Below are 1228 nucleotides of genomic sequence, written 5' to 3'. Positions count from 1 at the left end.
ATTGGTCAAATATGTCCAATAGTTTTCTTGCTGAGTCTTGAGGGTTTTCTGTGTATACTATCATATAATCTGCATAGAGAGATAATTTTACCTCCTCTTTGCCAATTTGGATACCTCCTATTTCCTTCTCTTATTGCTCTCACTAAGACTTCCAATACAATATTGAATAAGAGGTGATAGTGGGCATCTTTGCCTAGTTCCTGTCCTTAAAGGGAATGCCTTTTAACCTCTTTTCATTGAGAACAATGTTGGTTCTCGGGTTTGCATAAATACTTTTTACTATGTTGAAGAAATCCCCTCTAATCCTATTTTGTTGAATGTTTTAATCAAGAAAGGGTGTTGGATTTTTCAAAGGCCATTTGATAGGATCATGTAGTTCTTTTTCTTTGCTGTTTTAATGTGATGGACTATATTAATTGTTTTCCTTAAGCTGAACCAAGCTTGCATACCTGTTATAAATCCCACTTGGTCAGGGTAAATTATTTCTTTGATATGTTTTTTAGTTCTATTGGCCAGTATTTTATTCAGGATTTTTGCATCTGTGTTCATAAGAGATACTGACTTATAGTTTTCTGTTTTGGTGGTGTCCTTTCCTAGCTTTGGTATCAAGGATATGTTTGATTCATTGAATGAGTCTGGGAGAATCCCATCTTTCTCTATTTCCTGAAATAATTTATGTGGAATTGGTGACAGTTCTTCTAAGAAAGTTTGACAAAATTAACTTGTAAAACCATCTGGTCCAGGGCTGTTTTTGGTTGGAAGTTGTTGTATTACCTTTTCAATTTCTTCTTTTGTAATGCGTCTGTTCAGATGTTAAATTTCAGTTTGTGTTAATTTAGGTAGGTTGTGCATTTCTGAGTATTTGTTGATTTCCTCTGGGTTTTCATATTTGTTTGAATATGTTGTTGTTGTTGTTATGTACCGTTGAGTTGCCTGCGACTCATAGCGACCCTATGTACAACAGCCCTAAACCCTGCTCTATCCTGTGCCAATGCCACTGCCTCTGACACACCCATCCCAATTACCCCAGTCACTGAATCAATCCATCTCATAGAGGGTCTTCCCCTCTTGAGCTGTCCCTCTACCCTCCCAAGCATGATGTCCCTCTCCAAGAACCTGTCCCTCCTTACAACATGTCCAAAGTATGTCAGACCAAGCCTCAGGATCCTTGCCTGCAAGGCGCAGCCTGGTTTAACCCTCTCCAGGATGAATCTATTTGTTTTCTTGG

This window comes from Elephantulus edwardii, unplaced genomic scaffold, assembly GCF_000299155.1.
Source record: "Elephantulus edwardii isolate Elephantulus edwardi_28Jun2011 unplaced genomic scaffold, EleEdw1.0 scaffold00053, whole genome shotgun sequence".
Taxonomy (NCBI): Eukaryota; Metazoa; Chordata; class Mammalia; order Macroscelidea; family Macroscelididae; genus Elephantulus; species Elephantulus edwardii.
Note: the sequence above shows the minus strand (reverse complement) of the source record.